The sequence below is a fragment of the Antechinus flavipes genome, chromosome 4 (assembly GCF_016432865.1).
Source record: "Antechinus flavipes isolate AdamAnt ecotype Samford, QLD, Australia chromosome 4, AdamAnt_v2, whole genome shotgun sequence".
Taxonomy (NCBI): domain Eukaryota; kingdom Metazoa; phylum Chordata; class Mammalia; order Dasyuromorphia; family Dasyuridae; genus Antechinus; species Antechinus flavipes.
The window spans coordinates 467,637,680-467,660,788 of NC_067401.1; positions in this window are offsets into that span (position 1 = coordinate 467,637,680).

Consider the following 23,109-nt stretch of genomic DNA (forward strand, 5'->3'; position numbering starts at 1 on the left):
CCATTAGTGATAGAGCTGGGGTCCAATGCAAGTGTTTTGTAGAATAATTTAGAATTATGTGCAAAGAATGGTTAAAACGTTCATGCCATGGGGGTAGCTATGTAGTGCAATGGATAGAGCACCAGCCCTGAAGTCAGGAGGACCTGAGTTCAAATCTGATTTCAGACACTTAACACTTCCCAGCTGTGTGACCCTGGGTAAGTCACTTAACCCCAACTACCTCAGCAAAAACAAACAAACAAAACGTTCATGCCCTGTGTTCCCAAACTATCACCACTGTTAACATAGCCCAAAGAAGTCAAAGAAGGGGAGGAAAGTCACAATACACCAAATTAATCATAATATCACTTTTTTCAGTAGGAAAAAAAAAAAAGCAAAAAAGTGTCCATTAATTGGATAAAAACTAAGCAAATTATTGTATGTAAAGACAATAGGATATTATCATGCTTGAAGAAATAACAGATATGAGAACTTCAGAGAAATTTAGGAAGACTATAAAACTGATGTAGAGGAAAAACAAAATTGAGGACAGAATATGAAATTGTCATGTAACATTTAAAAACCCCAATATTCAAAGACATGATGTATATTATTTCAAGTACCAGTTAATTTCAGAGAAATATTAAAAAAAATTCCCTAAGTATGGACCACAACATAGCATTTACACTCTTTCTGTTATTGTTTGCTTGCATTTTTGTTTTTTCTTCTCAGGTTATTTTTTACCTTCTTTCTAAATCTGATTTTTCTTGTGCAGCAAGATAACTGTATAAATAAGTCTACATATATTTATTTAACGTCTATTTTAACATATTTAACATGTATGGGATTACCTGCCATCTAGGGGAAGGAGTGAAGGGAAGGAGGGGAAAAGTTGAAACAGAAGTTTTTGCAAGGATCAATGATGAAAAATTACCCATTCATATATTTTGTATATAAAAAGCTATAATAGATAAATATATAAATTAAAAATTAAAAAGAAAAAGAAAAAATATTTCCCTCTTGTTAAAAGAGAGATATTGTTTAATAGGTGTGAATTGACATATATATTGTCAAATATGGTGAATACTTTGGTTAGTTTTGCCTATTTCTTTTTGTTAGAAGAGAGAATTCTATTATGGAATATGTGGAGAGGAAGATATTTAGAAATAAGAAGACACAATAAAATATAGTACTATCTCCAATAATCTCTACCTCAGCGATGACCAATAGTATCCCTGTAAATTTAAGAGAAGCAATGACATTTTGAATTAACATTCTATGTATGTAATTGAATTAATATTCTATGAGGAATCATAGTCTGTTTTTCCCAAATTGATTGGAATGAAAATGAGTTAAAAAGAAAGGGAATGAGGTAGATTTTTTTTTCTTTAAGGAACTGTTTTAACCTTATCTTTTTTTTAAAGGCTGAAGACAATTATTCAGAAAAGACAGTGTTTAGTACCTCAATTGAATAATGAAACTTTATTATAGAATTAAGGGAGGGGAAAGCTACTGCTACCTGCCAGTAATCAATTGAGAAGGAAAATGAACTGAAAACACAACTGATTAAAGATGGTCAAGACATTTGTTGGAGCCATATTTTTTTTTTAACAAACTAGAAGACATCTAAGCTGTATGTATATATACACGACTGCAATACACAGGTTGAAAAGTACCAAACCTCTTCTTCTATCCAGGTATAGAATTGCTGTAGACTTCTTTTCGAGAATAGATAAAGCACTTCACAAGCTGAAATCAAAGCAGGAATGGAAGTTATTATTATCATCATCAATGTTCTTATGGTGGCCTCCAAAGGTTTCTGTGAATTCAACTATGTTGAAATTGAATTTTTTCAATTAAGATAGTTTGTCAATGTAGATAGAAGTTAACAAATAAACTATCTCCCAGTAGTTGCAATATTACTCTGAATAACTCAAATTTCCAAAGCATTTTAATTTTTATACAATGTATTAACATTTGCAAAAACCCTGAAGATACCCTAGGAAGTAGCTAAAGTATTTACCAGTTCCATTTTATATACAGGAATATCAAAAGCTCAGAGAGATTGTTACTTTGCCCCAAGTTCATAATTTGGTACACTAGATCTGCACTTAAGCCCATAGATCTTGACTTTATAGCCAACATTCATTCAACTGTCCAAGAACTCTCTATTTCTTATTAAATAGAAAGATTCCTGATGAAAGAGAGATTTACCACCACTTCCTGTACTATCATTCCCCCAGGTGGTAAAAAGGGTAAAAAGAAAATATTATATATATATATATAACATTGAATGGATGAATAAGTGACTACATGAACAGACAGATAGACCTAGATAAATGAATAGATGGGTGGATAGATGGATATATTGATGGATGGATAGGTACATATAATAGGATCAATAGATGGTGGGTGGTTGAATGGATAAATGGATGTGGATGGATATATGGATAAGAATTAGCAGGATATCGCAGAAAGATGCTGGATTTGGAACCAGGAGATTTGGATTCAAATTCCAGATCAGATTCTTACTTTTCCCCAGGTTCTGTGACTTCCTTTTTATAGAGATTAGGAGAGGGAATGGGGGAGGGAGAGATGGAGAGAAAGAAAGGGAAAGGGAAAGAGAATAATTAAACTAATTAGGTATATTTAAAAAGAATGCTGGCATTGGTATAAGAAACTCTGGGTTCAAACTGACTCTTCCATTTACTAACTTGTATGATCTTGGGCAAATCATATCAGCTCCCTAGGTCTCTATTTACTCAACTACACATTTTTAAATGTATCATTATAAATAATTTCTAGTTTGGATTAGTGGTTTCTGAGGTTCTTTCTATTTCTGGATTGATAACCTTATGCTCTCTGTCATAAGAATCAAGTAAAAACAATGGATGTGAAGAGATTTTAGAATTATCATCATTATATAAATGAAAATGAATATTAAATGGAGATGGTCTTGACTTATAGAGTATGTTTTAAGATACCTTTAGGAATACTGTCTCACATTTATGTAAGTATTGATTTGTAAAATACTTTAAATGCATTTTATTTTTTTCATTTGGACTTATAATTACTTTGAGAAGTAGATACTCTGGGTATTAAATGAGGAAATTGAGAGAAGTGAGATGATTTATTCAAATTAGAGAGTATGCTACTTATGTGATTACAAAGATCACAGATGATCACAGAATCATAGAACTTAAGGCATGGAGGGAGTTTATTGGAAATCTAGACAAACCTATACATAAAAAAGAATCCTTGGTTTAGATAACTGATAAGTGTTGACCAAACTTTACTTGAAAACCTTCACTGAAGAGGAAGCTGCTTTCAGGAACCATACTCTTTCAAAACTAAGCTCAATGATTTTGGGTGCTCTTTCATTGCCCTGGAAAACAGAAAGTACATTAATTCCCTATATGAAATACTATTCCAACAAAAACTGGTGATTTGGCACAAGTTAGGATTTACGACTGGCTGCTTAATGGGGAGAAAAATAACTGGGAGGGTTAGTGCAGAGCTGATCTGAGCCTATGGCCCTAGTGTGGAGGAATGGAGTTTACTTTTCTCTCTGCCCAGGTGCATTAATTTCTTAAACAGGCCCTAATGAGCTTGGCTTACTAAGAGGGAAAATAATTGATGGGCCAATTTAAAGTAGGCAGAACGTCACATTTTCCCAGGCTCTGAAGGAAAAACAGAACACCTAAATAATCAAGGAGCATGGTTGGCCATAAGTCATTCTCATCTGAGGTCATTTATCTGGACTTAGGCTGTGTCTATACCCACTAAGTAACTCCTAAGATGGAGCTAATTATCTGAAGAATTTAATCATCAAACAAACGAATAAATGGATAGAAAGAGAGAGAGACAAAGACAGACAGAGACAGAGAGAGAGAGACAGAGACAGAGACAGAGAGAGACAGAGAGACAGAGAGAGACAGAGACAGAGAGAGAAGAGAGAGAGAGAGAGAGAGAGAGAGAAGAGAGAGAGAGAGAGAGAGAGAGAGAGAGAGAGAAAGAAAGAGAGAGAAAGAGAGGAATAAAAGAATGTATACTCGCAAAGTATTCTCTGGTTCCAAGTTGTAGTTCAAGACTCTAAAATGCCAGATGATGTTGAATTAATATATTTGCAAATTCTTGTACCAAAAGAATAAATAAACCATCTCAGTTTATTTGAAGTAATTTATACAACTCTTTTCTCTACTTGATAGTTATTCTACATTGTCCCTAAAACCTTAGTTGCTGGTGTTGTTTGACCTCCACGGTCTGGATGATTATCCTCTCTATTCCTTTTTGTCTCCTATCACAAAGTTCCGAGCTAGGTAAAAGTAATGTAATGATAATAACTACAAATCAGCACTCATCATTACTTTTATTATTGTTATTATTGCTTTTAACAAAAAACTGAGTCTTTCATCATAAGGCAGTTATAGAAAGATGAACACTCCCTTGACAAAAAGAAGAGTGATGGACATACTTAGAGTTCACAATAAAAAGATAAAAAAATTTAGAAATACTTCGTAACAAGCTGACCACTTCACTGATCAATATTCCAAACTAACAAATGACATACACCACTGGGTTTGTATGTTCCTCATTTTACAAATGAGGAAACTGAGGCAAGAAGGGATTAAGTGCTGAGGGCTGCACAGGAAATGTCTGAGGCCAGATTAGAATTCAGGAAGATGAGTCTTCTTGATTTTAATCTTAGCTCTCTATTGCCTCCCTTATCTGATTAGAAAACTGAAGAAAACAGGGTTAAATAATTAGTTTTTCTTATATAATCTATATCAAATTGTTTTCCTTTTCAAGAAGAGTAGAGAGTAAGAGAAGGGAAGAGAATTCTGAACTCAAAAATTTTTTAAATGAATATTTTTAAAAATTATATGTGCAAACAAAAAATGTACCTGAAAGTCATCTACTCTTGCATAAAGATCTGAAACAAATCATATATGAGAATGGAATCAAAGACCTTGAGGTTTAAATTCAGATTTCACTCTGCTGAGAGACAAATAAATGGCTGACCCATATGGATTTGTTCATAGGAAAAAAGGCATTGTAGCCAGAAATTACCAAGCAAGATATGACCTGTTGATTAGAATGAGATGTCAGAAACTTGTTAACTTTCATGGACTGAAAGATGACACATCCCCAAAGTACACAAATATTTCAAAATATTCTAGAGAATTTGGATAATATATTGTCCTGGAGGAAGAACATTATCAAAAAAACTTGTCCAAAATTGTTTGTACGAGAGAACTTGTACAAACAAAATCAATGCAGCCAAGATTAGAGGGAAAGTAGAAAACTAGAGGAAGAGATTTTTTTTAACAACAAATGCCTCTGATAAAGGCATAATTCCTTAAATATATAGAGAAATGAGTCAAATTTATGAGAATTGAAGTCATTCCTGAATTGATAGTCAAAAGATATAAACAAGTAATATAAACAGCCAGCTTTCAGAAGAATAAATCAAAGCTATATATAATCATATTTTTAAAAATATTCTGTCACTATTAACTAGAGAAATGAAAAATTTAACTACTCTGAGGTAGTACCTTACACCTAACAGATTGGTTAATATCTCAGAAAAGTAAAATGACAAATGGAGTATGTGGGGGGAAATTGGGACACGGATATACTATTGGTGGAGTTGTGAGCTTGATGCAATCATTCTAGAAAGCATTTTGGAACAATGATTAAGTGGAATATAAAAATGCGTATCATTTAACCTAACAATACTCCATTAATAGGTCTGTATCCCAAAGAGATCAAAGATCAAAAGGAAAAGACTCATATGTACAAAAATATTTATAGCAGCTCTTTTTGCCGTGGCAAAGAATTGAATGTTGGAGTCATTGGAAAATGACTGAACAAGTTGTAGTATATGATTGTGATGGAATACTATTGCTCTACAAGAAATTACAAGGAGCGTAATTTTAGAAAAACCCAGGAAGATATATATGAATCTATGTGAAGTGAAATGAGCAGAGCCAAGAAAACTCTGTGCACAGAAACAGCAGTATTATACAAAATTAACTATGAATGACTCAGTTATTATGAACAATTCAAAGACCCGAGATAGTTCCAAAGAACTTATGATGAAGAAGCTCTTCACCTCTAGAAAAAAAAAAAAAAAAACTTGATGAAGTCTGAATAAATTAAGGTATATATTTTTTTAAAAAACTTTATTTTTCTTGTGTGTGTGTGTGTGTGTGTGTGTGTGTGTGTGTGTGTGTGTTTTGGTCTCTGTTTTCTTTTGCAACATGGCTAATATAGAAATATGTTTCACATGACATCATATGTATTGGCAGTTATTTTTCAGTCATTTCTAAGTCTACACATCCCCATTTGAGGATTTCTTGGCAAAGATATTAGAGTACTTTGGCATTTCATCTCCTTTTACAAATAAGGAAACTGAGGCAAACAGGGAATAAGTGACTTGCTGAGGGTTGCACAGGAAATGTCTGAGGCCAGATTAGAATTCAGGAAGAGGAATCTTCTTGCTTTTAATCTTAGCCCTCTATCTATTGCCTCCCTTATCTGATGAGAAAACTGAGGAAAACAGGGTTAAATAACTTGTTTTTCTTGTATAATCTATATCAAATTATTTTCCTTTCAAAAAGAAAAGAGAGTGAGAGAAGGGAAGAGAAATCTGAACTCAAAATTTTTTTTAATGACTATTTTTAAAAATTATAATTGCAAATAAAAAAATGAGCAACAAAAACTTAAAAAAACTAAATAACATTTTTTTGAACATTGCCGAACTTTATAATCCACTAGATTTTACATAGAATTTAAGACTAGAATCCATTAGAATTTAATATAACAAATTAATGCCACCATACCAAATGTTCTTAATCTCCAAAATACATGAGACCAAAAGCTTTTTTAATATATGAGTCTATTAAACAATCAAAATCATTTGAAAACAGATTAAAGTAATATCCTGCCTTGTGTCCTTTCTTTTACTGGATTTAGCTTGAAAGATGTTTTCTTTGAACTCTTAAGAAGATAAGAAGATTCTAATATTTTATTCAATTATTAAAACTAATTATTTTATCTCTCTCACTAACAGAGCATAGAATGTTAAAGCAGATTAATGCCTTATACATTTCTCCCAGAACCACATTGAAGAAGAGAAGAACAAGCTAAAGAGAGGGATAAGAAATCAAGAATTCAGCAACTTTTCTGGGTTCTGAGCGGCATCATAGGCAAAACTGTTATCCATAATGCTCTGAACATTATGCTAATTTGTAGAATTTAAGAACAAAAATTTAAATACTTCTTACCATCCCACATGTTCCATCTCCAACTGGATAGAAGAAAGGATCCCCTCCCCCCCAAAAAAAAAAAATCAGAACTAGGTATGAACCACCCGATTCTGTGGTATTATCTGCTACTGAATTTGTCCTGAAGACTTTTGTTTTTAGTAAACCTATTGAAGATGAATTTATTTTCAAAAACTTTTATTAATTTTATATAGTTATATATTAATATATGATTTATATAACCCTATGCATATACTAGTTTATAGAATATATAATACTTAATGTATTTTATTTTATTATTATGTAATAATACAGAATTTGTATAATACTATGTATATAATGGAATACATATAACATACATATATGGGCATATAACATGCAAATTAATATAATAAATACCACACCGATATAATCTACCAGCTGTTTTCCCCCATAGCAATAGTTCGTAGTACATTAAACATAAAATTACAATGAATGGCAACGTATCCTAGCGATACTTCCATCTGACATTGATAAAACAACATGAAAACAATAGCATGTGTGTTTGTGTGTGTGTATTAAAAACTCAGGAACAATTCACACTTAAACCACAGGAGACCAAGTCATGAAAATTCTCTGAGCCTCAGGAACCTATTCGATAAAATGAGGACGTGATGCTTTGGTGACCCCTAAGGCCTCTTCTGACTAACTTTTCATAGAACTTTTCAACTTTCAGAGATTCTTAACTAATCCCCACAATGACCTTGGGTGGAAGACAGCAGGTTTAATGAGTCCTTTTTATAGACTAGGAAACTGAAACTCAGTGGAATGGAAGTCTCATAGCTAATGAATAGCACAGGAAAATGTAGGACCAACCCTCCCAAACCTGAGAGCCATTCCCTTCCCCCCCTAAAGCTATAACCAGGCTGGGGCCACCAGAGCTTTTACCCAGGCAGAGATAGATCCTTCTTTTTCTAGGGCTCACAGTTTCCCTGAATTATCATGTCTCTAGGGGTGGTAGTAGGGAACCTCAGTCTAATCCATGTTTCTTTTCCTTTCCTTAGCTTGAAAACATTGAGGTAAACTGGGATAGGTGGCACTCATTTCCCTTGACAGTTGTATTTAAGGTCAGTCTACATACTCTCTCCTCCAGCCCACCCTACCACAATGAGCTCTGATTCCATTGGTTTGGGCTGCTTTCTCCCTCAATTCCTGTCTCTGCTATTACAGTATTTTTCCACAATCTAAATGATCCAAGAACACCCCCTTGTTCTGCTCAAATATGATAAAAAAAAAAAAAAAAAAAAAAAGAACAGATTCTGGTGACCCTCAGGATCACCTAACATTGGTCTTTCTCCACATTTATTTCTCTTAGAAATCACCCATACCCCCTCCCCAGCATGCATTTCTCCCATCTCTTGTTAGTTCAAATTGTAGACAGTCACAAACCTGTGCCCAGGTTTGGCTTTTGTTGAGACAATAGTCAGTCTGCACTGGACTTAAAGCCCAGACAACTTGGATTCAAATTCTGCCTTGGCATGGGATAATGGGAAAAGACACTGGATTAAAAGTCAAATGGATTCAAATGCCAGTTGAAATTCTGGCTTAGTTATATGGCAAATTAAGTCATCCTTCTGGACCTCAATTTTCTTATCTGTCAAATGAGTGGATTTGATTTGATAACCTTAAAAGCTTTTTCCAGGAGTAAATCTATAATGCTATTAACCTAGCTGTATAGGTCTGTCACTTGGCCTCACTAAGACTCAGTTGCCCTATCTGTAAAATGGGAACAATAATCTCAAAGAGTTGTTGTGTGTTTCAAAATGAGATAATGTATTTAAAAATACTTTGCAAACCTTTCAGCATTGTATATAGATATCAGTTTATCAAAGTCATCATCAACTTATTTAAATGATAATTTGGACATAAGGTACAACTGATAAAAGTAGCAATAATACTCTCTTATTCCTGATGGTCCTTGAGGAGAAATGTTGATGTGAAGACCTTCCTGAACTTCCAATACCTCCAAATGTCATTCGCAGGGATGTTCTAAGTGAGATTTTCTTTGTTGGTACTTTTAAAAAATTATTGTGATCTTTTGCTTTAGCATAATTCTTATTTCACAATATGTCCTTCCCTACTTTATGTCCCTAAATTCTTATAGCATAGATAGATAGATGGATGGATGGATAGTTAGAGAGAGAGAGAGAGAGAAAGAATTTAAGAAGAAGTAAAAACTGAGAGGACTATGAAGACAAAGAGACATAAATAAAACCAAAAAGAGGAAGAGAAGGAAAGAGAAAGTATTAGAGTGACTTAATTTTTTTTTAAAAATTCAGGATAAAAAAGCTAAAAAATACAAAAAAAAATTAAAACTAAATGTATAAAAGTGCAACTTTTGGATACTTCTTTTATTGGTTATACAATCCAAGTCTCCAGGAGAGAGACTACATGTTCTTAGATCCAACTGATGATCATTGAAAGTTTTTAAAGCAATCTTTTAAAAAAAAATACCATATATTAGGTTTATTCCATGATGGGAGGCATTCCTGGTGGGGATTTTAGAAACTTTTAAAGGTTCACTGGACCATCATAAAGAAATAACAAAGAAAAAAAAATCCTTTGCAAGCACATGGTGTTAGAAGGTTTTTAAACAGCCTTTGGGGCTTATTTTTAGAGCAAGAATTAACCTTGTAAAGCTTCTAAAAGGACCACAGTGGACCCAATCACTCCATCCACTTTAGTTGAGAGATTTGGAACAGCTGTTCCAGACACTCACAAATCAGCTTTTCCCATTTTATATTTGTCCAAACATTGGGGTATTAACTCAACCAACCACATTTTTACAAGGGTGGTTTATTGCTGCCATAACTGTCTGCAATTATACCTGGGAAAAATGGAGTGCCTCAAGGGGATTAGTGAGTATCTTACTAGAGGAGATAACTCAGCAGAACCTGAAGGATCACTTGCTTAGGATATCACAAAGGGGATTCCTCATTCCTGTTGAGATATAGATTGGACTAGATGATCTTTAAGTTTGTTTCCAACTTTGAATTTCTGCCAGTAAATGAGTAGCATCTGAAAGCAAGGGCAGGCCCTTGCAGGGTCCAGATGCTCACGACAAGAGCGTGCTGAAGAGTCATTGTACAAATGATGGACGGCATCAAAATTTCATGGAGGTACGACCTGAACCCACATGACATGATTAGTTGTGACCCAGGGTCAGATGAATGAGGAAACATTGTCAAGAAGCACAACTGAACCATCCCTTCCCCTGTCCTCCATGTGGTCTAGGTCCATTCTTTTTTTCTGATTATACCCCCATTCAGCCTTGATGGAAGATTATAGTCCTTCTATTTGATTAAATGACAGTCATAATTGACAACAATCACTCTTCCCCAAACTAGATTTGGATTTAAATGCAATTGAAAATTGGGTTATCTGAGTAGTTAAAGGTTTGGACCAAGAGCTGAGAATAAAAGATTTAAGTTCCAATTTTGACTCAATTTTTAGCTACATGATCTTAGATAAGTCATGTAGCCTCTCTCAGATTTAATTTCCTTACTGTAAAATGAGAATAATAAGAGATCTTCATAGGATTGTGATGAGGATAAAATGAACTAATGCACATAAAGTGCTTTGCAAGCTTTAAAATGCTACATAAATATTTATTATTAGTATTAGATATTATTAACAGGTCTGAATTTGAACCCAATCTCTGATAGTTTTTTCCACCCTGGAAAGGCTTGGATATAGTCCCAGAAATAAATTGTTGTTTTCCATGGAAAAGCCGAGCAAACAAAATTGAGATTCATCTCCAAGAAGTTTGCCGTGAAGTGATGGATTCTTCAGCCGAGGCTTATGGGTTTACTGGTGAAGTGAGGAGGAAGGAAATGACTTTTGTTGCTTGAGAGCCCCGCTCGTGTAGGATTTTTATGCATGTAATGCATGAACAGCTTTTTTTTTTTTTTTTTTCATTTTACAAGGCAAAGTGGCTGATTCTTTCCTGTTGGAGTAAAGGAGAATCGGTGCACCAACCGGCCAAGGACCCTTGCAGGGGATAGCATTGGGCAGAAGAGAAAGGAGAAGGGCTGGATATTTAAGATAATTTTCTGTTACCCTTTATTCTCTGGCATATTGGCAGTGAATAATTTTCTAGTGAAAGTGCCTGGGAGATTTCTGTTAGATGTTGCCTAGGCTGATTTGATAAGACTTAAATTTAAAGCTACAGATATTTATTAAATGCCTACTGGATTCAGAGCATTTTTCACTTAAGGTTGAGGACTTCGAGGAGACAGGAACACAGTCTTCAAAGGAATTTTCCATCATTCTAGGGGAGGAGGATACAGAGATTGTACCAGACACACACACACACACACACACACACACACACACACACACACACACACACATTCACACACATTCACACACATATTCACCCACATACAGAAAGAGAGAGAGAGATTATCTAATCATCATCAGAAAATTAAAGAATATTAAATTTAATGTTAAGCTAAACTCAAAGACAGAAAGAACTGGGCTCAAGATGATAATCTGATGTTATCCACCCATTCCACTGTGTTCTTTGAATGTCTATTCCATAGGCAACAAGCTTCATTACATCTTAAATCTTTATTTTTCTTACTCCTTTCTGAATCTCACAGACACCTGGTTCCCTCCTGATGACAAAATTTCCCTGGCTGTCCTTTTCAGCAATGGTTTCATCCTTATTTATCTCTCCCCCCTCAAACCACAGCCAAAGTAGTGAAGGAAGTTGAAATATTCCTTGCTTTCCATTTTTATTTCCAGGTTTTCTCTCTCCTGCCATTACTCAATGATCTCTTCTTTTTAAAGGGTCATTCAATCCATTTTTTTTTCATTCAAATTGATTGTTTATTGATGTTTAAGATTCCCTCTGTCACCCCAGTGCCTGGATCATAGTCTTTCTCTCCTTCCAACCTCAGTTTCATATTAGGGAACTTCAACATATTTATTGCTACTTCCTCAAACAGTAATCTCCATTTCCTCAGTTTACTCATTTTGGTGGGACTTACCCTCTATCTCACCTCAGCTACACCCAGAGGTGGTCATAACATTGATCATGTCATCACCCACAAATTCACAGTTCCATGTTCAAGAACTCTGAAATTCCCTTATCTGATTACAATCTGTAGTCATTCCACCTCTTCCTCTGCTTTGTAACCTCAAACCAGATTCTTTATTTTCACTGTGACCTCTCCTCTCTTGACCTTTTAATTTGCCCTCAGGCCATTATCCTGATGGTATATGCATCTGGCCATTATACACACACACACACACACACACACACACACACACACACATGTATATACACACTATATATACTATATAGCACTGGATATACATTCTCTTCTCTTCCCTACCTCGATCCATTAGTGAACCAATTCAATTCTTTACTATGCTCTTTTTGTCCCTTTATCATAAATTTGATCTTTCCCTGCCAAAACTTAGTCCTAGATTACTCCCTATCATCTACTACTTTCATTCCTACTTAAATGCTGTTGAATGAAACTGGAGAAAATCCTAAACTCTAATCCACTACAAAGTTATTTTACAAGAGCTCAACTGGGGCCCTCACTGAAGCTAAGCAATCTTTTTAGATTTAATTGGCTCCCTTTCACACTAACCGCAGGAGTTTTCCAAATCTTTTCATCACTCCTCAAATCTCCCTGCCCCCAACTCTCAGCTGAGAACTTTGCCTTATATTTTAATGAAAAAAAAAGCTATTTTCCAAGAGCACCTTTTTCCCTCCTTTTCTTCAACTCACATCTCACAGATGCCATCTCTCACTGTTTCCTGCTTCACTCCTGTATCTCTTGTGATATAGGCTCTACTCCTTGCCAAAATTAATTTCTCTACTTGCACAAATCTCATCTCCCTTCTCCAATAGGTTCTCTCCTTCATCATCCTCATTCTCTCAATTACCCTCAATCTTTCCCTGTCCACTGGCCCCTTCTCCATGGTCTACAAATTCATCTATGTCTCTCATCCTCAAAAACTATCTTTACTTAATCTGTCCACCATGATAAGTATCATCCCATTTCTCTACTCTCTTTTGTAGATATGGTTGTTTGGTTAGTTTGTGGTTGACCTTCATTCTTTAAGAAGACCAAAATAACTTCATATTAGAGTCAAGTCACAATGTGTCCAACTATGTAGATAAACTCTTTGAGAAAAACATTTAAGTTAGGTGATTCTGCTTCTTCCTCATTTGCATATTAACTCTTTACAATTCAGAGGTCCTCAAACTTTTTAAATGGGGGCCAGTTCACTGTCCCTCAGACTGTTGAAAGGCCGGACTATAGTAAAAACAAAAACTTTGTTTTGTGGGCCTTTAAATAAAGAAACTTCATATACCTGGGTGAGGGGGATAAACATCCTCAGCTGCTGCATCTGGCCCATGGCCGTAGTTTGAGGACCCCTGCTTTACATTCTAACTGCTCACTTCACTACTCAACTGAAACTACCAAAATTTCTAAAGCTGTCTTCCTCTATAGTATTTATATCCATTTTAAATGTAACTTTATTGTATATTGTAATATATATAATAATATATATAATATATATAATAATATAATATATTGTATATATATATATATATATTTTAGCATCTTACTAGCATCTCTAAAAGCTTTGCCACTGCTGATCACTCTTTTCTCCTTGATACTCTCTTCTGTAGGTTGCTGGGATAGCACTCTCCTGGGTTTTCTCTTTTCTCTCTGATCTCTTCTTGGGCTTCTTTGCTAAATCTTCATCCAAGTTAGTAAACTTCAATCACCCTGCGGGTGTCCCATTGGAATCGATCTTGGACTTTCTCTCTTCTTTCTCTATTTTGTCTCACTTGATGACATAACTTGTGAATTATAAATTAGTATCATCTCTAACTGATGATTCCCATATCTACTTGTCCTAAATACTAAAGCTTATTACTTAACTTACTGATAACTTCCAATCTTGCTTCTTCAACTGTTTGTGAATATCCTTAAATGGATCTCCAGTAGACATCTTAAACTCAACACGTCAAAACCAAACTTGATCTTTTCTCAAAAACTCTTCCCTCTTCCTAAGTTCCTTATTAATGTGGAGAATCTCATCCTCCTCTCAGTCTCTGAGAGTTCCAACCTAGATATCATTCTCCAGTCCATACTCTTTCTTACCCACCATATCTAATCTATGGCCAAAAAACGATGGATTTTACCTTTATAATATGTAAGAGATATCTCTTACATATGCCCCCTTCTTTTTTCTGACAGTCTCATCACTCTAATTGAATATCTCCTGGACTGTTGTGATACAGCAGAAATTTAAAAAAAACTCCCAAAAAGTTCTCAGTCTAAGGGGAAAGAAAAATATGCAAAGTTTGCGCAAATAAAGTACATACAGGATGAATTGGAAATACTCAATGGAAGGAAGGTTCTAAAATGAAGAGGGAAGGAGAGAAGTTGCTGGGAAGGTCATGTTTTAGCTGGAATTTAAAGGGGGGCAGAAGGGAGAGTTGTGTGGGCCTTCTGGTCTCAAGTATCTCCCAACTCTAGTGTATCCTTTACTTAGTTGTTAATGCAATTTTCCTAAACCCCAGAACTGACCAAGTTGCCTTCCTGTTTCCTAAACTCCAATGGCTTAACTTCAGGATCAAATATAAAATAGTTTGTTTAGAATCCAAAGCCGCCCTGCATATGCTGCTCTTATCATACACACACACACACACACACACACACACACACACACACACACACACTCTTACCACCAGCACCAGTATACATAGGCTATAAACTAGTGATACAGCCTCCTTTCCATTGATGGAATGAGGTGCTCCATTTCCTGACTCTGGACATTTTTTCTGGCTATTGCACGTGCCTGGAATCTCTGCCTTCTGGCTTCTTTCAAGTAGCAGCTGAAATGGTGCTTGTCCCAGTAAATCTTTATCATCCCCCCTTCATTTTGGTCCCTTCCTTCCATTGATTATACCTAATTCATCCAATATGTAGTTTATTTGCACCGTGATAGTTTAATTTGCATGTTTATTTTCCCCCATTAGACTGTGAACTCTTTGTGAGCACTTTGACCTTTCCTTGTATCCCATCCCAAATGCAGTACCAGTGCTGGTAGGTGCAGTTTCCTCATGAAGGAATTCCCAATACTAATGAAATATTATGTCAGAAACACACACACACACACACACAATTGTGCATGAGACACAAAAGTGGGTGTGTGATTGGGGTTGAGGGACAAAGGTCATAATACTATCAAGGATCAAGGAGTCTTCTCATAGGTCAAGGATCCTTGTTTTTGTCATGAACTCCTTTGACAAAATATAGATAGATACCCATGGACTACTGATAATAACCATTTTAAATGCATAGAATAAAATATATAGGATTATAAAGAAAATATATTCTATTGCAATTCAGTTGCCCAGAAAATATAGTTCCTGGGAAAAGAAGCCCTTCATCTTTGGTTGTCTCAGGTGGAAAGGACCTTAAATATCCTCCAACTCAACACCCTCATTTTACTGATGAAGACATTGAGCCTTGGAGAAGGTAAGGTGCACACAGATACACTCAGCTAACAAGTATAGAGCCCCAGACTAGAGACATGGCTTTGGACTTCAAGTCCAAGTCCTCTTCCATGACACATGGTGATTTAAAAGATAAGTGGGATTTGGGCATTTTCCCATGTGCATTTCCAGGTTTGATCTCTGTACCATTTGCCTCTTTTTCTAGGATCTTGAGTTCAGGGTTACTGATCCTGGACTTGACCCTGATGATTCGAAATGAGTGTTTCTGACCGGACTGATTGCCATTAATCCATCTGCAGGTCATGACCCTAACCTCTAACAGAAAATGCTGCCTGAGCCCCTTCCCTCCACAGGGATGTATGGCAAACATATGGAAATAGTTTAAATGCACAGAATCTGTCACATGGGAATTCAGGCCCTGGGTCAAGTTAGCCTTGAACTCCTCCCAGAATGCCAAAGCAAAAAGGTCAAGCTACCTCTCACTCAAGAGAGACCATCTCCCTCTTGACTCTGGAGGTTATCCTAGAAAGAGTATAAAAGCCTATAAATCCCTAGAAAGTAGCCTGATTGGAACCCAACGCTTTGGGTCTCTAACGAGAAGAGATGGCTGAAATGCCTCTGCCCTCAAGCATACAAGAGGAAGACATTATGATGATTGTCCAGAAGTAATTCCCTTGCCTCTCCCCTTCCTCCAATAGACTCTTCCATAGCACTTTGCACATGTCCACCAGAATGGGGCTTGATGGCCAGTCCTGTGTTAGATGTACCATAAGCTCCCAGTTTTACATGGAAGAAAATGGGCCAATCCTCATTATATACAGATGAGAAACTGATGCTCAAGAGATGACATGAATTACATGGTTAGTGACCAAACAATAGTCTCCCGATATTCTTTCTTGCACACTACCATATTTCTAATGCAATCTGAGGGGCAGGGAGCATCTCCTTCCTTAGAAAGTAAACCCATTTGATAGGGTGAGACCCACAAGGCATTCTGGGAAAGATGAATAGAAAATGCCAGAGACATTTTCTTGGGTGACATAAGTAGTGGCTCCATAGGGAGACTACAGAATGTCTCTTCTCATGAAAAAGTTCTTTCATCTCACTGTCCCCCTGGAGCTGTGTGCACAGCCTGGTGGGTATAAATTCAGAAAAGGCTATTTCCTGGAAACTTTGAGTCACCTGACTGCTGTGTCAGTAAATGTTTAACAATTGGCTCTCAGGAAAAAAAACAAAAAACCATGATGACATTTTCAGTTCTATCTGCATTATTGCCACTTTCACCATCACCTTCTTAAGACTGGTCAATCAATAAAACAACAAATCAAATCTAGATTTGTGGCATTTGCTGACATCAGAAGTAAAAGGCTTACACTGAAAATTTGATAATTAGCTTTAGAAGGAGGAGTCCATTCTAGTACACACCTGTGTAAGTGCAAGGAATTATCTTGACTTTAAAAGTGCTGGCAACCCTTCCTTCTTCCCTGTTTTGTCAGTTGGGGGGTGGGGGGGAGGTGGGAGGGGGAAATTAGTTAGGTGAAATTTGTAAGTGTAAATGTATTGTGGAATAGAATATTATAAGAGGGGAGACATTTAAGATAACTCAAAGAGAAAAGGCCCTAATAATAAGCCATTAGAATAAAGAATTTACATTAAAATAAATAATAAATAATCAAAAATAAATGATTTAAGAAAATGATAAATAAATAAAATTAGCTCTAGCAATAAGAATTAATAATAATCAATTCATAGTAGTCTACCTCTAAGTGTACCTTGGTAATGGACCAACAAAAATTCATAATAAATTTTGCTTTTCTTAACTTGAAGAGTTGTGAGGAAATACTTTATAACCATTTCACACAATACAAAAATGGAGTTGTTTTTGAAATACAGATAAATATAGTCTGAAAATGAAAGATGAAAATTCCCCTGAGAGAAAGAACTTCATTAAGTTGTGAATGATTGGAACAAGTATTTTTGAAAGGATGGTCCCTGTCTTCATGGAGTTTAACAGTAGACTATTTATATCAGTGAGTGGTGGCCAGGAAGGGCACACTGGTCTGAGAAGTCGACAGGAAGTCTATTCCAGAGACAATGGTGGTATTGGGTGTGTGAAGAGTGGGGATGGGATCAAGATTAAATGGGATCTAAAGCTCAACCATATTATATGTCCCCCCACCTCAGCCTTCCACTTGACTCATGTTATATACTTAAATTTACTCTCCAAGCCATGGCCCTGTGGTACTACCCTCATAATGTACCCAACTCAGTGGGTTGGGGATAGGGGATGGGAATTTTTGGTCTTCGGGTCATTTTGTCTGTAATCTTCTCACCATGAGAGCCATCAGGAGTCAAAAACTAACCGGAAGACCTAAGAACAAGGGGAGAGAGAAAGAGAAGTCAAAATTCCATGTCAGGGCTAGCCTGAGATAGATGCTTTTGGATTTGATATTTTTGCGTTACTTACTTGATCCTCGTAACAGATCTGTGAGGCAAATGTTACTATCCCCCTTTTACAAATAGGAAAATTGAGGCAGAGAGAGGTTGAAGAGTGATTGAGCACTAGACCTGGAGTCGGGAAGATCTGAGTTCAAATCCAGCCTCAAGCTGTGTGACCTTAGCAAAATCGCTTCATTTTAAACAACTATAAAATAGAGATAATAGTACCTGCCTCATGGAATTTTTGTGAGAACCAAATGAAATAATATTTGTAATTAAAACACTTAGCACACTTTGCTGGCACTTAATAGGTGCTATGTCAATCTTTATTTCCTTCCTTGCCTCCTGGTACAAATAGCCCCTTCTTTTAATGAGACCAATAATCAATTCACTTATATCTGTGTGTTAAGGAACATGTTGATTCTGTGTTTTTTGTGATTGAATGTACAGTGGCATCTCTTTGGGGAGAGGAAAGAGAAAAAGGCATGAGATGCATTGGGGAAGTGAGGAGAGCCATTTGTTTAAGACAACAACACATGAATCCATTGCAAGAGATGTCACCTCAGGTCTCTACAACTCTGAGGTTCCAGGAGTCTGTGTTCCTCCTTTCTATGTAAAAGGGCCTCTTTTATCCAAGGTCTGAATGGGGGAGTCTGCTGGGGAGGAGGGGTGGGCCTTCCATAGCAAGCCAACCTTTCCCTCCCTTCACAGAGCACCATCAACTCTTGAAATCATTTTGGGACTTGAGCTCCGTTGCTGGCTCACTCCAAATGTTGTTCCCTTTTTTTTTCTTTCTTTCTTGGCTGCCTTTACTATTCCCCACCTCCTCCCCACCCATTCTACCCCCCAATCCGGGAAATATAGAGAAAAGATTGGGAAAAATAAACTTTTATTTTTCTTTAGGAGGGTCACTCTTGGTAGCCAAGCTTTGAATGAGGGCTGGGTGGTAAACTCCCTTGTTTTTGACATTTGGATGAAGCTGGAGCCAGAGTTTGTAAGACGTCTCCCCCTAGGTCCACCCCATTTCCCTCCCCCATCCCCTGAACTGCAAGCTAAGTTTAAATAAATAATCCACACTAGAGTTGACCCCTGTCTTCAACAGAAGCATTTTTGTATGGTGAAGATGGTTCTGTGCAAGGTACCAGGAGGTCATGTGATCTTGAACAAGTCCATGTTCCTGTCTGCATCTAACTTTCCTCTACTGTAAAATAAGCTGGTTGGAAGAAGTCCCGTTCAGATTACATGCCCCACAGTTTTATGCTTTTCTGTTTCTCCTTTTTGTTTTGCCATATTCTTTGTCAGAGAGGGAACTTAAGGTCAAATTGGAGACTGACCCCATCTGGGACAGCTACATTTCCTATGTCCACCTCTACTTTTCACTAGATTCTCCACAGATCTCTTGGACTTGTTGACAATAGAACTGGCCTTCATATCGGGTAATATAGGGAATTATATTTTGGGGGGCTTTATAACTGGGGGAGCAACTATAACCCAAATTATCTTAGGACCGTAGGTCCAAGATGGACAATTACATTTTAGTGATGAGGAAAGTAAGTCTTGGAAGCACTGGGAGCATTAGGAAGCATCTTAGCCAAGACAACACGGGCTTAAAATTCATTATTTTGTGTTAACTACAGCCCTCACTTGGGTTTTCTTTTAAAATGGAAAATGGAAGGTGAGAGGACAGTGTATGTGATGGAGGAGGAGACTGGGTGATATACTGAGTCTCTTAAATGTTGGAGTTTTGTGAGAAGATAAATGATAGAAATGGGGACTAGAATCACTTAGGAATATTAAGATGCTAGACCACAGAAGACAGTGTCCAGTATCCAATTAAAGGTGAAATTTATAATATTTACTCCAGGTGGAAAATTTTCCACTGGGGAAAGAGACAATATGGCGCAGTGAACTGAATTAGGCATCAAATCACACCTGACTTCAAATCACACCTCAGACATTAACTATGTGGACTCTGTGCAAGTCACTGTACTTTTCTGCAACTGTTTCCTCATCTGGAAAATGGGGCGATTAAATTAAATGACTTTTAAAGTTCTTTGTAGTATTAAAGCTTTGATGTCATAATATTCCATTACACTAGTGTAGCTTCTGTCACAAACTTGCTGTGTGACCTCGACTTTGTGAGCCTCTGTAAAACGAGGACTAGGGAGTGAACTAACTGACATCTATCTTCCATTCTAGGACTTAGTTCTATGCCACTGAAGTCTAAGGAAACCAAAATTGCTAGCTTAAAAATTTAATGGCACTTTTGGCTCCACCTACCCAGAGACACTGATAACTTTGTTATTGTTAAGAGACACTGATAACTTTGTTATTATTATCTTTGCTGAGTTGTTGCACTTGTGTCCCACCCTTTTCTTGGCAAAGACCTTGGAGCTGTTTGCCATTTCTTTCTCCAGCTCATTTTACACATGAGGAAATTGAGTCACTGCAAAGTGACCTCTCTAGGGTCAGACCGCAAATCAGTATCTGAGACTGGATTTGATTTCAGGTCTTCCTGATTCCAAACTTGGCACTCTATCCACTGCATCAACTCGTTCTCCTACTGATGAGTTAAAGCTATGAATGAGGCAAACAAAACTCATTGGATTCCAACAAAAATATCATCTTTTTTATCCCTAGTGTTTGGCACATTATAGGAGCTTAATTTTAACAAGTGTTAATTGGCTGATTCACAGAACCACACAATAGAAGAGATCCAGGGGACCTGGGCAGCAATCAATTCAACCAAAAAAAAAAAAAAAAAAAAAAAAGATTAGCCAACCTCTGCTGAAGTCAGCTACTGATAATGAGGAAACTCCTCCCCCCTGGAGCAAACTGCTCCTCTGGGAGACTTTTCCATGTTAAGCTTAAATTCACCTCTTGGAAAGTTTTAAACTTAAAGGGGAATTGTACCTCCCCCTCCCCCCCGAGCTACACTGAACAAAATTAATGCTTTTTCTTTAAGATAACCCTTTGGATACTTGTAGTAGCTACATGGGGAAGCAGTAGAGAGACCTGAGATTAAATCCTACCTAGATACTTAGTGTGATCCTAGATGAGTCCCTTGCCCTCCTCCAACCTCAGTTTCCTCATCTACAAAATGAGGGATCTACATATACAACATAGGAACATACAAACTTTCTGCCATCTCTCTATGGTCTTAAATATGTTTTTTTTTTTTTTTTTAAATTCCAGGCATGTTACTTTGGTTCCTATTATCTCCATCTTGAAGTCTATGAGAGTTCCAAAGTGACTCCAGCTAGGAAATGGACTTAAAAGTCACCAAAACTACCTTTGTTGGGTCCTGAAAATAAGCCTCTGTGTGCTGAAAGCCAAACATCTGGATTTTTTTAAAGGATAAACTGAGCCAATCATCCATATGTTTTATCTTTGAGATGCCAAATTTCTAGTTACTTGGAAATATCCAGATGATGGATTGGATTTTAAATTTTTCAGCCAGATATTTGGCATGGGAGAGCCACAACTTTGCATGAGAGGAAGAGAGAAACAGAAATGCAGAAAGACAGATACAGAGAAGCAGAAAGAAAGGAGAGAGACAGAGAGATAAAGTGAGAGAGGAGACATGAAGGGCAGAGATAGAAAGGGAGAGACAGAGAGACATGGAGAGAAAAAGTGAGAGACAGAAACATGAAAAGATAGAGACTAAAAAGGACAGAGACAGACATGAAAAGACAGAAAAACAAAAAGAGGGAAACATTTCTCTCTCTGTAGAGAAAAAGGAAGAGAGAAAGACAGACAAACAGACAGAGAAACATAGAGGTATGCAAAGACAGAGAGAGATAAGAGAGGAAGGAAGAGAGAGTGAGAGAGGAAAGAGAAAGAGTAAGAGAGACAGAGAGAAATAGAGGAGAGAGAGAAAAAGAGAGAAAGAAAGACAGAGAAAAGAAAGAAGAGAAACAGAAATATAGAAAGATAGATATATAGAGAGAGACTAAGACATAAGAAAGGAGAAACATACAGAAACAGAGACAGAGACACAGAAAAAAACAGAGATACAAAGAGAAAGAGAGAGAAACAGAGAGAGAAGAAGAAAAAAAAAAAAAAACAGAAAGACACAAAAAAGACACAGAGTGACAGGGAAATAGAGCCAGAGAAACAGAGAGAAGCCCAGACTCCCAGAAATCCTTGTAAAATTCCATTCCTCTTCAGTCCCAGCATCCTAGAAAGGCTTTATCCAGATCTGGCTGGAGGTGCGGCTAGATTCTGAGGTACAGAACTTGAATTCAAACCTTGACTCTACTGAGTACTACTATGGGCAAATCATCACTTTTCTGGGCCTCAGTTTCCAGTGCTATCAAATTGGTTCAGTTCTATTTCTGCTAAGTGCCATAGGTAAGGTAGGATACCACACTGGGAGTCAGAAAGACCTGAATTTCAATCTTGCCTCAAAACACCTACTGTGTGTTTCTGGGCAAGTGACTTTGCCCCTCTAGTTTCCTCAGCTGAGTGGATGCCCATCAGTTGGAGAATGGCTGAATAAATTGTGGTATATGAATGTTATGAAATATTATTGTTCGATAAGAAATAAGATAAGAAGGAGGATTTCAGAGAGGCCTGGAGAGACTGACAGGAACTGATGCTGAGGGAAGTGAGCAGAACCAGGAGACCACAGTAACAACGAGATTATATGACAATCAATTCTGATGGACACGGCTCTCTTCAACAATGAGACGATTCAGGCCAGTTCCAATGATCTCGTGATGGAGAGAGCATCTGCACCCAGAGAGAGGACTGTGGGGAATGAGTGTGGATCACAACATGGCATTTTCACTTTTTTGTTGTTGTTGTTTGCATTTTGTTTTCTTTCCCATTTTTTTTCTTTTTGATTTTTCTTGTGCAGTATAATTGTGGAAATATGTATAGAAC